A 15,078-nucleotide genomic window follows, 5' to 3' on the forward strand; every position below is an offset into this window, starting at 1 on the left:
GGTTTGGACGTGATCTGTTTATTTTTGAAGTCTTGGTTGTGGTTCATTTCTGTCATATGACCTTGGGCAAGTCGTTTGATCCAATTCTTAGCTTCTTTATCTGTAAAGCAACTATAACAATTTCAAAAATAATACTTCCCTGTCTTTTCTAAGGCTAGACAGGTGGAAATTTTAGTAATGCTGATGGAATTACACAGGAATATATTACTGTTTATGACAAGGAGCCATACTGTGGAACAGAGAACCCCGGGGGCTAACAGACTAAATGAATTCTGCTGGGGATGCCTTTCTTTCATCACTGGCTAATTTTTTGAAAGACATGTTGAATTTCTTGATTTTTATTTATAAAACATTATATATATCAATTATGGAATCTTTAGATAATGTAGTTCAATTCTGAAATGACAGTGGAAACCATTCAACTCTGTGTCTCATCACACCCACTCAAGGTTTTTCATATCCTTAGTCCTCTCTGAGTTTATCACTGGGGTGTAGAGCTCTGGTACCCCTGCAGAGTGTTTACGATTAACTGTGTGTCCCCTGGAACATACACTGCAAGGTCCCATCATGGACAGGTAGGCAGTCACTTCCGGATGACTCCATCCCAAATCATAGTTCTAAGGGTGTTCCTGAAAGTCCCTGTCCTCTTGTTGTTCAATCAAACATGAGTCCAGGCACTTTATAGATAGCACTGAGGTTACTGATTTGCTGACTTTAAAATAGGGAGATTACCTGAGGTTATCTGGAAGGGCCCAGTGTCATCACAGGGGCTTTTAAAGCAGAAGAGGAAGGCAGAATAGGTACAGCAGGGGAGACGTAAGAGAGGCTTTGAAGATGAAGGCGCCCAGGAGCCAGGGTAGGTGGCCAGCCTCCAGAAGGTGAGAGCTACCCACTGTTGAGAACCAGCCAGGAAACAACAACCTCAGCCCTGCAACTGCCTAGAACTGATTTTTGCCAACCACTGGGATGGGCCTAAAAGCAGCTCCTTCTATAGAATCTATAAGGAACGTAGGGTGGCTGCCACCTTGATTTTGGCTTTATTAGATTCTAATCATATTACTCAGCTGAGCCCATTGAACAGTTGAGCTACAGAGCTATGAGATAACAAATGGGTATTGTCTCAAGCAGCTATATTTGTGGTAGCTTGTTATGGCAGCAACAGAAAACTAATACACTATCCATCCATCCACCATTCGTCCCTTTATCCCTTCATCCATCCACCCACCCCTTCATCCATCCATCCATCCATCCATCCATCTAGCCGATATTAATTGAGTTCAAGAACTGCCAGGAACTGCTGTTGAGCTGTTGATAACACATTGACACAGACACAAAAGTCCCCGTTTTCATGGAATTTATGTTCTAGTAATTATACTCAGATATTCAAGAAGAGCTTCGAGCTCCTAGCTCATGGCGTCTGACCCAACTGGCCTGTTACATTAGACCCAGACTAGACCTTCTGGGCAGCCCTGCAGATGGGGATGTGCCCAGTGATGTCCTGGCCTCCACATCCTGAGTCCCCTGCATCTGGATGGACTCTCCAATCTAGTTAGTTGGTAGCTTCAAGGCTAATAATTGCAAATCCTGTTCAGTTGGGTTTAACTGTTCAGTGGGGTTTAACTAAACACTGTGTGCATATGACAACGTAGTTCTTAGCAAAGATTTAGCAAAAATTTCATACAATGCAGTTTCTAGCCAAGATTCAGCAAAAATTGGCCCTAGAAATTCTGAGACACAGATGAATAAAAGTACTGATGAGTACAGTTAACAATACTGTCTTATAATTTGTAAGTTGCTAAGAGAGTAAATCCTAAAAGTTCTCATCACAAGGAAACCAATTTGTAACTATGTGAGGTGACAGATGTTAACTAAACTTAGTGTGGTAATTGTTTCACAATACCTATGTGTATCAACTCATTATGCTGTATACCTTAAACTTATACTATGTTACTTGTCAATTATATCACAATAAAACTGGAAAAAACCAAAAATGTTCACAATACCGTGTTTCCCTGAAAGTAAGACCTAGCCAGACAATCAGCCCTAATGTTTCTTTTGGAGCAAAAATTAATATAAGACCTGGTGTTATATTATGTTATGTTATGCTATGCTCTGCTATGCTATGCTATGCTATGCTATGCTATGCTATATTATATTATATTATATTATATTATATTATATTATAAGACCCAGTCTTATAGCAAAATAAGACTGTGTCTTATATTAATTTTTGCTCTGAAAGATGCATTAGAGCTGATTGTCTGGCGAGGTCTTATTTTAGGGTGAACACGGTATTTGGAGGTTGCCTTCATAGGGAGATTCTTCTCAGGATCTTCCCAGGAATGAACACTGTGTAGCTAGGACTGAGGAGATGATGGTAATGGTGGTAAACTTTGTTTTTATGTTTCCTCACTATTTCATTTGCTAAGAAAATGCGTTAAGTCTCATTAGCACACTTCTCATTGAACAGCCTCAACAAATCTTCAGTCAAATCTGGATTTTACTTTTTCAAATTTGTGCCCTGACATCAGGGTCAAGTTATCAAAAAGAGAAGGAAAGAGATGAGGGTGTAGGAACCTAAAGTTTGTATTTTTCCCTAAGGGTGGTGGAACTTTCCTTCGCTCCTTAGTTCTTTCGTGGGGTTACATGTGGATTCTGGTACAAGGTTAAGGCTGAGAGGAAGTCTTTGTACATCTGGTAAGTGGAAAGTGACTGCATGCAGCATGCTTTCAATGTTTTAAGGATTTTAGGAGGATTTGCTGTGTTGGAATATAGGAAGCATTCAATTTTTTTTCTCAGTGAATCAATGAATGATATACTATGTGGTCCTCTCTTTGACATCCCCTAAATAACTGCAAAAACCACAGTGCTCTCTAAGACTTTGGAGTTAGCTGTCGCTTTTGTCTTTCAGGAGGTTGTGAGACTGGTCTTCAGAGGAGAGCTGGTGGTCCAGGGCCCCATGACCAGCAATAGGTAGCTAGGCAGGTATATAAAGGAAGGTGGACACGCGAGAAGGTTTTGATGGGCCTGGAATCACATTCTATCTCCTCATTCTACTGTTGCCTTAAATCCTAACAGAAATTATTTTAGAAATTTGTGTTGGTTCTCACAAAAATATAAATATTGTACCGCTTCTCTTTGAATAACATCATTGTATATTCACAGATGATGAGAAACTTTGAAAGGATAACATGTTCCACTGCTTCTAAACAGACCTACCTATATCTCAGTCATTCAGTTAGTGATTATTTACCATACTGACAATAAATAAATACACTCACACACAAACATGTATGATATCCAGTGACTTCTGTTAGAACTACAAACTCGTCAAAACCCTTGATGTGTATAAATAAATATCCAACTAGCCTCAAGGTAAAACCACAGCTTAAAATAGCAGGAGAATTACAGGCAATCATTCTGTGATTATGGCCCAACTACATTCTTGTTTTTTAAAATGTTAATATCGCATCATTAATTAGTATTTTTGGTGTGTGATTAAGATAACTTCAAGGCTCAAGAAATAAATTTCAAAATAAAATATGGGGTTCATTTGGTGGGAGCAGAAGCAGGGCTGTAATAGGTAGGCAAAATCTAAAAGTCACTGAATGATGAGTCATTTTTTGTTCACTGCCAAATTAAAATAAATAGGCTCACCAACAGTTCATATTAAAGTACTGCATTTAAGAGGAAAAAAATTGAACCGATCTTGGAAGAATCCAAATAGGACTTAGTCATAATAACAGTGCACCATTACTTTTTCCTTAATAAAGTAATAACTTGGAACATTAATTCAAGATGTACATGAAAATACAATACAGAAAGCAGGCAATCAAAGAAATATCAATAATACTTGCAGTTTTTCTAAGGAAATCTGTACATTGGAGTTTTCAACCAAATGGGCTAAGATATTTGCAAACAATGCCTCCAAAAAGGGCCTAATCCAAAATATGTAAGGAACTCATACAACTCAACGACAAACACACAATCCAATCAAAATATGGGCAGAGGACCTGAAGAGACATTTCTCCAAAGAGGACTTACAAATGGAAAATAGACATATGAAAAGATGCTCAACATCACTAATCATCAGAGAAATGCAAATAAAAACCACAATGAGATATCACCTCACCCCAGTCAGAATGGCTATCATCAACAAGACAAATAGTAACAAGTGTTGGAGAGGCTGTGGAGAAAAAGGAACCCTCATACACTGTTGGTGGGAATGCAGACTGGTGCAGCTGCTATGGAAGGCAGTGTGGAGGTTCCTCAAAAAATTACGAATAGATTTACCATATGACCCAGCAATCCCTCTTTTGGATATCTACCCAAAAAATCTGAAAACATTTATCCATAAAGATATATGTGCTCTGATGTTCATTGGAACTTTACTTACAGTGGTCAAGACATGGAAACAACCAAAGGGCCCTTCGATAGATGAATGGATAAAGCAGAAATGGTATATATACACAATGGAATACTATTCTGTCATAAGAAAAGATGGAATAGTGACTGTTGCAACAATATGGATGGATCTTGAGATTATTATGCTGAGTGAAATAAGTCAGACAGAAAAAGTCGAGAACCATATGATTTCACTGATATGTGCGATATAAAACTGAAAGCAACAAAGGAACAAGACAAACAAAGAAACAAAAACTCACAGATGCATACAATAGTTTAGTGGTTACCAGAAAGTGAGGGGGTGGTAGATAAGGATAAAGGGGATCAAATATATGGTGGTAGAAGGAGAACTGACTCTGGGTGGTGAACACACAATGGGATTTATAGATGATGTAATACAGAATTGTACACCTGAAATCTATGTAACTTTACTAACAATTGTCACCCCAATAAACTTAAAAGAAAAAAATCGTCTTTCCATGGTGGTTAGGCTTATGCTGAGCTACATACATTCCATTCTGTTAATGTGAAAACTATAGATTTTTGAAGAAAAGAAAAATGGAAAGCTGATTTCATACTAGGTAGAAAACTGTTCCTACTTTTCGTATTTGGCTCAAGCACAGCAATGTCAGGGTAGCAGGGAGTTGAAATGAGGCTTCCCGACTTGTGTGACTTGTGGGGCCAAGGGGAGAGTGGGGCTGGCATGTCATCAGTGGCGTGACTGTGGAAGTGTCAGAAGACCATGTCCACAACTGGGTAGATCAAGGCTTTTAAAGGAACAGGACGTGGCATGAGGAAACAGTGAGGGATTTCTCCCAAGGTGTTGTGGCTGTGCTCGGCTCCCAATCCTGCCTGGCAGGTGGAACCATCTGGAAAGTTCAAAGGTGTCCCCATGGTGCTTCTAGAAGGGTAGGGGGATCCTGAACACAAGAAGTTGAGGAAAGAGTCACAAACATCCCGAATGGAGAGCCCAGTCCGTGGTGGGGGTCACTAGTAGCCCTCTGCACGCTCCATGGGACAGAATCAGCCGGAAAGGCCTGCCAGGCCCAGGGCATGTGGTGCCAGCTCAGGATGGAGCCCGTCGTGAGAACCTCTCCCCTCCTCGCTGTCTGCCTCCCCTGTCCCAACAACACTGGGGGACAGAAGCTGGGTAGTCAAGGTGGAAGGCGGTGGTAACATAGGAGGCAGAGAAATGGAGGAAAAGTCCATCACGCCCCCTTTCCCCACTACAAGCTTCCAGCCTGGAGCAGATCTGAGCTGGTGGAGTGGGACAGTACTTGAGGGTAAATCAAGTTTGCAGTTTTGACCAAACTGTTGAAGAATGGATTATAATAAGCACTGGAACTGTGTGTATGAATCAGTGAGTAGAACAATTAAGGTTGTTAAAGTTTTAGGCATTGTCAGGGAAAGGCTCCCCCACTGAATAAAGCTCTTTGTTTCTGGTCTCCAATCCCCTTTTAAACTCATCTTGTAATTATGTCATAAGTAGTGATTATTCAACATAACAATTATACTTGGTGAATTCTTATTTACTCTGCAATGTCCACATAGAGAGCGCAGGAAGGTCGCCTGGAGTTCCTGAAAGAAAGATTTGCATATACAGGAGATGAGAACAAGATCTACATTACCAGTAAGTCCAGACGGGTGATAGTTTAGGTGACTGAAAAAGTACAAATTATAATCAGACTGAATACAGGAGCCTCCTTAAATGAAAACTTTAGAAATCACTATTTGCTTTTTTTCTTTCTCTTTTCTTTTTTATTTTTGCAGATTAAGTAAAACTCTTGCATAAATAGAAAAGAACACTGTTTCCTCTTGGGCGAATATCTGCATGTGTGCTCATCTGGGGCCCATACTGAGCTTTTAAATACACTGAAGCACATTATACAGATTTCTCTTAGCAGATCTTAAAGGCCTTCGCTGAACTGGTGGAAATTTCCTATTCAGAAAGATGCCACTTCCCATCTCGTAGGGGCCAGGTTACTGGTCAAGGACTAGGAACCAGTGGGAATCGAACCATCTTGTCTGGAGATAATGTTCTGGTGGACCTCGGAGGGGGAGTGAGGGGGACAAAGCACACGTTTCAAACATGGCTGTGCCCACAGGTTGAGCAGGGGCCAACTGTCCCCTCTCTCTCCCAGGCTGGTCAAGGAGGTGGACACAAGAAATGGAGTCTCTACACAGCACGCGAGACGCTGGGAAGACCAAGGGTGGAGAGTGATGCGTGTTGCTAGTCAGAGAGGGATCAAAGTTTGGTGCACCTGGAGAGACCTGAGAGAACGTGACATTTGAGTTGACTTCTGGAGAAAAAGGAGGCCTTATCTCACGGGAGTCTTTGGGATGGGACTAGGATGGTCGCTCAAGGTCAAGAACCAGGGGTGTAGGTCCCGTGGCCCAAAAAGCAGGCAGCCGGGTACAGATGGCTGTTCCATTCCCACCTCAAGCCTCCATGCCACACCACAGTGGTCTCTTTAGAAAATACTAATGAGGTTGACCTATGCGGGTTGCTCCAGGTATAGCAAACGTGCCACTGATGTGGGGAGCACACACAGGTAGGTGTCTGGGCACCGAATTTGTCTGCAATTCAGTGTTCTCTCGACAGTCTGATCTCTTTAGATAAACTTACATGATGGGAAGAGTGGTAAAACGAGAATGACCGTAGCTAATGCACGTGAACATGGGGTGCCCAGGATGACAGCTTGGGCACTAAGATTCGGAAATATCCACACAGAAAAACTGCAAATATTAAAAGCCACTTGAAAATTAAAAGCTGTGTCTGTCTTGGAAAGAGGTTAGGATTTCAATAATCTATTGTGGCATGCAATTCTAGGCAAACCTCCCCATTAGGCCTTTTGATTAAAGACTTCAGCTCTGTTCTAAAATGAAGTGTGGGATCCAAAGAAGGAGAGAAAACTCTTTGGTGGGAGAGAGAGTTGAACAGTAAGTTTATCTACATTGGAATGTTTCTGCAAGGAGAAATTATTAGCATCTCAAAAACAAATTTTGCATTATATTTCTGACTGCTGGAATATAAAAAAGATACTGACTCTTAAACATATATTTTGCATCTAATCACCTTAATAAATTATCATATTTATTCTAATAGATGTCACTTATGTATCTTGAAAGGACTGCACAGAACCACATATGTAGGCAACCCCTGTTAGGCAGATAATACACTTGTAACATTTACCTACCACCTGCTAATTTGCAAATCAATTGCACTCACATTCCATCATCCTTTGCCCTCACCCTCTTACCACTGACACCCCTACAAAAACGATTTTGTTGCAGTTCCCTGCAGCTCCATGAGCTCTCTTTAATCTTCTCAACCACTTGCTTTTCGAATTAAGGAGACTGAGGCACAGAGTAGTTATATAACCCATCAAACACCATACAGCTTATAAATTCTGAGCCAGGATTCAAACCCAGGAAAGCCTTTGCTCTTAAACACTCTTGTATTTCTTGTTTTTACACTTATCGTTTCATCCATCCTTGCCCACCAGGTGAACCCCTGTGTGTTGGTCTGTACCCCACTCAGGTACATAGTGGCCTGACCCTCTTGCCCAGCTGGTTGGGCCGGGACAGGCTCAGTGTGGGGACAAAGCCCCAAAAAGCAGTTTCCAGGCTCTCGGCCTCACATACAAAGGTGCTGGCTCCGGTAGTAAATGGCCATCAACTGTAATCAGATGGCCATCAGCTGTGGCTAGTTGGCCGTCAGTTGTAACCAGTGAGCCATTGGCCACTAATATAACTGCTGTGGGCTACGCTAGCAGAAAAAGATGGGGGCTAGCAAGAGCGGATTGCAGAGAGGTGGATGCCGCCGGTGAGAATATAGTGGTATGACTCCCCTACCTATGGCTCCGTGGGTGTTCCTTTTTGGCCTCACCATATCCTGCATTCTTATGTGGGGAGCAGGACCAGAGACCCCGCCTGACACCCTCCAAGACGCTCAGGCGACGCAGTCCACCACACTGAGTGGCTCCCTAGGGCCTTCCGGGGGCTGGTGGCAGCAGCACACGTGGGTGTCTGTGGCATGTCAGGCGCAGCACCTGAGGCTGTGAAGGCATTAGCTCACCTCTCAGAGCACGGATTCCCTGCAGGACAAAAGATCAAGTCCCCGCCATCTCCTCTACTCAGAACACCTGGATTCTCTTCCTTTCTTCATTAAACAAACCCTTCCTGCTGAAAGGAGAAGGAGCAGGGTTTTTTGTTGTTGAAAGAGGGAGTTCTCATTAGGCTTCGCAGAGCAAGTCCATTCTCAGTAGTTACCGTGTTTCCCTGAAAATAAGACCTAGCTGGTCAATCAGCTCTGATGCGTCTTTTGGAGCAAAAATTAAAATAAGACCCAGTATTATATTATATTATATTATATTATATTATATTATATTATATTATATTATATTATATTATACTTGGTCTTACATTATAGTAGAATAAGACTGGGTCTTATATTAATTTTTTCTCCAAAAGACGCATTAGAACAGATTGTCTGGCTCAGTCTTATTTTCTGGGAAACACGGTAGGGCAATGGGAGGAAGCAAAGGCACACGAAAGCTTTAGCTTTATTTATCAAGGATGGGATGTGATCTGCACACACCTTAGGTGAGACTTATACAGCTTGTCCCGGGTTGGACAGTGTCCCCCAAATTAACATACTTTCTGGAACCTCCAAATGTGGCCAACATTTGCAAGTAGAGTTATTGCCAATGTAACTAGGAAGGTAAGATGAGGTCATCCTGGAGAGGGCGGGCCCTAACGCAATCATGACAAGAACTGGTTGTGTAAGAGGAGGAGAAGAGACGCAGAGACTGGCACACAGGGGCAACGTCCCGTGGAGACATAGGCAGAGAACGGAGGAAAGCGGCTGTGAGCCGAGGGTCGCGAGGCTGGCGCCACCAGAAGCCAGGGAGCCTGGAACGAATCCTTCCCAGAGACTTTGGAGAGCAACGACCCTGCTGACACCTTGATTTGGGACGTCTGGCCTTCAGAACTCAGAGAAAATACATGTCTGTTGTCTAAGGCGCCCAGCGTGTGGTGTTTGTTATGGCGGCCCCAGAAAACACCCATACACAGTCTTCAGGGATGGTTCTGAGTCCCCTAGTCATCACCCTACCAGGTCCTGTGTTTCTAGGTCCAGACAGACAACTCTGAGATTAGTTTTTCCCCCGAGGCAGATGCAACCAGAGCTGTCTACAGGGAGAGCAGATAGAGGCGACCTGCATCATGTCTCTGCCCCCAGCATGGCTCCACAAGTGAGTTTAGTGTGAAAATAAACTTGAATGAAGCAGTCTGAGTGAAGAGGAAATTCATTTAGTACGGACTTGTAGATTTCCTAATGATGAGGTCATTGTAGGGGCTGATGGTGTGTGAGGTGCATCGAATGAGGGTGCAGAAGCCCTGGCTTTTCCCAGGACCCTCGGTCCCCAGGCTGCCCTATCAGCCATCAGTGTTCGCAGATACACAGGGCCTTCCTCCTCATCCCTTGAGATTTTCGAACTCTGGAAGCTTTGCTTATAAAGACTGCTTGGAAGATGAAGGAGTATTGAATTTGGAGAAGTAAAGATTGAGGGGGAAGGAACGTTTTACATAATTCTTTGAGAGCCCGTTATTTGAAAAGGCGGTAGACATTGTTCTGCGTAGTTTAGAGAGACAGCCCAGACGGACCTGTTAGAGTAGATTTCAGTTTCGAGCCGGAAGTGCCTTTGGCAGTAAAATGGGCACCGTCATGAGAGAGAGAAGCTACTTGGAACAGCACTGAATAGACAAGCACTGGTCATGCAGACCGGTCAGTGCGTAAATGCCACACAAACACATACGAAGTGCCTATTTCTCCGAGGTGTGCCACCCTCCACACAGGAAAAAGAAAGCCCAACAGAAACATTTTGCCCTCATGGAACTGATAATCTAATACATCGTAGTTTAGTGGATTGGAGAGAGGTTCAAGCCGTGGGCGCCACGTGTATCGGCCAGCTTTGTCATGATGCTGGGATTCTCTTTAGACCGCCTGGTTCAATCTAACGTGAAGAAGAGCTCCAAAGAGATGAGATACACACATGGTGATCCCAAATGCAATTTTCACGAACTGTGGAGCGGTTCTTCTAACACTTTCCTCAATGAACTTATTCCTTGAATAAACATCTGAATGCTTTCAAATCTAATAAACCTAGTGATTTCAAAGGAAAGTTGAAATAAACTTCTAAAATATAAATCCATGAACTCGAACTTGTATAGAATCCCATGGGGGAACAAACCTTAATTCTAAAATTTAATTTAAAGCTCTATGACAGAGACTTTATACACATCAGCTATGAGACAGAAAAACAAAATATTTTTTTGGTCAACAATCAGCTCCCAAAAGCTCATCAACATTTTTAATGACCCATGAGAACAGGTCCCATAAAGCTCACAGAAATATCTCGGAGGGTTTCAATCAGGTTGACTTAGAAAGAATGCTTAGGTTCTAATCAGAAGTTCTTTAAAAAGCCTGCCAGCATAAAACAGTTGTTTCTATTTTTCAGAAACTACTTACATTGCAGGACCAAAGACCTGGTACAAACATTCTAAAGTTTTGTAAATTTGATGTAGTCTACTGCGTCTGACCTTAAATTAAAAAATGTAACCTCTTTTTCATGGACTTTTTATGAACCTGTAGTGGCATATGTCCCAGAACTAGCCTGGATAAATCTAAGACTGATTTCTACACACATGGGAACATGTTACCTCATTGAAATTACATTTCCTTTTGCACATCCCATGAGATAAACTTATGGTACCATCAGAGTTGCCGATACCTGGAGTCTTGGAACTGTTCCAGGTAGAGTCTATTTAAGGACTATTGGTGCAGTTAAGAACAAAGGAACCAAAATAAGAATTGCCTCCAGAAAACAGGGTTGCTGGATACCCCTAATTTGCCGGCCCAGCCCCATATTTCAGCTATAAATGTTTTAATGCCATTTATTGGCTCATGCTTCTCAAATGCAATACACTGCAGTATTAATTTTGCAGTTTCATCTCTGAAAACTATAAATTGAACATTCGTATTGTCTTAATTTTATGTTACCATTAATAACATTTGTGAAACAACACAGGAAACAAAAATTTTGCTCTCCTAGAAACTCTTCTTTCTCTTTCACCCCAAAGCAGTTACTAGAAAGGCAGCACGTTTTAGGCACCCAAAATTTGTTGTTTAGAATTAAGGAAAACAAGCCCCTAAACACAGGTACTACTTTGGATTTCCCAGCATGGACCCTGACCCAGGTGCCTTCTGTTTGTCGCACTCAGGCTTCTAAACATGATATTCCCCAAAACATCAGTCACATATTGGAGCTTAAAGATTATGCCAGGAAAGGAGGAACCTGAAAACCAGTTATTGTTGAATGAATCCCAGAGTTCTTAATTTCTTTGGCTACGTACCCAGCATTTGGCAATCAGCCATGAAACAAAAGGATTGTCACAGCTGGAAACCCAAGAGGCCATGCCTCATTCACAGGCTCCCAGAAGGGCCGAGGGGACGACTTACCCAACAGGGGCACATGATGCATTCCATCATGCATCATGCCTGTTCATAATTTATTATATTTGTATGTAGTACATAGCAATGTACATATATAAGATTGCATGTGTATAAAATGTTGTATGATGATAATGACTCTCTCCTTTAATACCCAGACAAGGCCAGGCTCTGCATGAAGGGGGTGGATACACTATCTCCAAGTATCACGCCAAACCTACAAAGAAGGCATGGTTACAACTATTTTGTATGGATGAAGAAATTTAAGTTCAGAGAAGTTACATGATATGCCTAAGCTCCCATCTCTCCTGGCTCCTCAATGTTACTTACTCTTCATTCCACATTACAGTTCACACCTTAGATTTATTTTATTGTATTTTTAACTATAGCCTAATTAAACTCTGTGGAAAATATTATCCATAAATGGAATTATAAAGCCACTCTTTCTTCTAGGACTGGATTGATCTTGTGGGGTGGGTTGCAAGTTTTAACACCCACAGAAATGTAGATAGGGTAGTGCCACCAGCACCATCGGCTCCCTTCCCCCACCGCCCGCCCTTCTTTACTTCCCACTGGTCCCCTGGGAAGACTTCAGGCCTGCGGGTCCTCACCCTGGGCGACTGTGGAAATGTTTGTCCAGTCCCTAGCTACTCAGCGCCACTGATCCTTTCAGAGGAAGACCATCCGACATTAAATAAGACAGAAATTACAAAAAGGAGCCGGCAATAGAATTAAACCAAATCTTGTGCTTCAAGGGAACACCAACAGAAAGACAGGTCATTACATTAGAAGGAAGATTCTGTCTTTCATTTTTTTTCTTTCTTTTTGTCATTTATATCTGATCTCCTTCTCAAAAAGATTTTGTTGCGGGACTTGAAAGAAACATATTTGAATTTAACAAGACACGGATTTAAATGAAAGATATGTAAAGAAAAGAGGAAACAGAAACGTGTAAAATTGTTCTCAAATACATTGAACTGAGGATGAAATTTTCTTCTAATGCTACATGCTGGAAATTTCTAGTATAATTTTAAGTGTAAAGAAATATATCTGTTACCAAAGACATCTGCTCAAACAAAGTCTATAAGATTCTATGAGTGTGAATAAGATATCTACAATCATAAAGCAGGATTTAGTAAAACGCTATTAAAGCTAAATTATTTGTATAGTGAAAATACCACTGTAATCGGAAATCCTGTGATAAGCTTCTTCTGATAGAACTGATCGACGGTAACACAGCCACTTTGAAGAACGGTTTTAAGTTTTCTAGCTAGAATGCTCCAATTCTGTAATTTGACCCTCTGGAAATACAGCACACTGCATTATGGCCTTGTACTGATTGATAGGTTTCTAAGATAAGTGGAAAATGAAGCTGAGGCTAATATTTTTTTGTGTCTCAAATGTCAGAAAGATAGTAAGCAGAAAATGGTTGACTGTAGAATTCCTGATGAATCCATTCAGGAATGTTCCAAAAGAATTAGCCATGTTTGGGCCCAATGAAGGCTATGGTAGAAACTACAAATTCCCCACATTGATAAAATCTAAATGGAGATATATGCCTAAAGCCAATCACTATTTTGTGAAGCATACGGACACTCGTGAGTTACAGATTTTACTAAAAGGACCTGAGGAAAATGGAGAAACCAGTTGCTTCTGTGTGATAGTCCAGTGCTCGCAAGGAGACCTGCCTGCTGCTGTGGCAGGTGTCCTCCTCCTTACAGGTTTCCCTGAGGAGGAGGGAGATTCTGCCTCCTGCATAGCATTGTGCTTCTTCTTTTATACAAGATACAACGTGAAGCTTAGATTGAAGTTCCAGGTTCTACTGTGGGACAACAAAAGCATTAACTTAGTGTTGCAGTAGGGACCCATGCCTAGCCAAGCAAGGCAGGGACGTGTGTTAGCACCCAGCTTCCATGATGGCGAAGGACAGAAGCAAATGTGCACTTGGGAGAAAAGTTACAGAGAGGCAACTCTGACAGTGAAAAAAGGGAAATAGTGATAGTGCGTATATTGTAGATTTCTATGAGGATTATTGAGGAAAACACTTGCGAATCACACACTTCAAAAATGTTTACTATATGAGACTTTTGGGGTTAGCTGTTCCCTGATTCTTCTATGTCTTTAATAACTCCAGCTTTCTAACCTCTGTCTCTATCGCTTCTACCTCTGTATTTCTATCTCTATCATCTTTCTCTCTCAAGTTAATTAGAATCTAAATCTAATGGATACAGAAAAAAATTTGATTATGACTCAAGAGTGCTTAACAATTGTTTTCAATATAGTAGAAATGCTGTTACTAAAACTTTCGGTTTAGACCATAAGTTGCTCAATTACTGACACCCAATTTTCACTGTCCTGAAAGAGTAACCATCTCATCTGAATGCGCACACTAACTCCATAGCTCTCCAGATATTTTGGAATGGATATCGGCTCACTCCATTACAAGTATTCTTAAGCTCCCATAACCCCAGGTGAAGTCCTTTCCACTATGTTTAATGTTAAACATATAAGTAGGTCCTTGTGTTATAGAGAGACAGCTCAAGACTTTCTGAGGATTCCACGATTTCCTGAATAGTCTGCCTGATTAACTAGACATCTTAAAGAAATTTAGGAATAGTATAAAAAATAGTGATTCCAAATAAAGGACTTGTTTGTGGTAGGAGTTGCCCGTACACTCAGTGTCTTGATTCTTTTTCTTTTTCTTTTTTTTTTTTTTTGCATGTACAATGTACTCATTGTAGAACATGTTGAAAAAATTCATACAGGGTTTCATTAAATTACTAATTTGTTTACATGGCTACCAGGAATTAACTTCAAATGTTGACTTAGACCATGGGAAGTACAGACCTTCAAAGTTAGCAACTTAAAAGAAAATTAGTATCACGTCATTTCAATAGGCACGAAAGGAAACTGGCACTCTCAATGTACTGACTGCCAAGAGATCGCCACGACTTGCTAATACCCTTGTTGGTATAAAGCAGATTCATCTGAGCTCCTCAGTGATTTCCACAACTTATAAAATAATAAAATGTGTGGCACATACACACATTTTAAACAGTACTCACCATCAACGAAGTAGCAACATATTATCCATTTTTCTATTTGTGTTTTAGATGTGAAAGAACATGTATTAAAACTCTCCAAACCACGTGTACCAGATT

The 15,078-nt window shown here is 41.3% G+C and overlaps 1 protein-coding gene across 3 annotated transcripts in view; it reads right to left on the reverse strand.

The window, feature by feature from the left end:
- PACRG (parkin coregulated) overlaps window positions 1–15,078 on the reverse strand; it is a 480,352-nt gene that overhangs the window by 216,537 nt on the left and 248,737 nt on the right. The window lies entirely within an intron of this gene.

The sequence above is a fragment of the Rhinolophus hipposideros genome (assembly GCF_964194185.1).
Source record: "Rhinolophus hipposideros genome assembly, chromosome: 3".
In the NCBI taxonomy this organism is placed as follows: Eukaryota; Metazoa; Chordata; class Mammalia; order Chiroptera; family Rhinolophidae; genus Rhinolophus; species Rhinolophus hipposideros.